Source organism: Merops nubicus, unplaced genomic scaffold (genome assembly GCF_000691845.1).
Source record: "Merops nubicus isolate BGI_N331 unplaced genomic scaffold, ASM69184v1 scaffold7862, whole genome shotgun sequence".
NCBI lineage: Eukaryota > Metazoa > Chordata > Aves > Coraciiformes > Meropidae > Merops > Merops nubicus.
The window spans coordinates 27864-28108 of NW_008594187.1; positions in this window are offsets into that span (position 1 = coordinate 27864).

The following is a 245-nucleotide window of genomic DNA, read 5'->3' on the forward strand; positions in this document are numbered from 1 at the left end:
TTGTTTGTTTGTCTGGACAACCTTGAAGTTTTTTTCCAACCTGAATGATTCTGTGATTCACCCCTCCTTCCAAAGCACAGCCGTAACCACGCAAACCCCAGGAGTGTCCCACGAGGCCCTGGAGCCCGTATTGCTCACTTTGGGCAGGAGCGCCAGACCGGGGGAAGAGAAGGCGGGACCCGCGCGAGCCCGCAGCAGAACGGCGGGAGCGACACCCAGGCCTGGCCAGGCGGCACCGCAGCGGG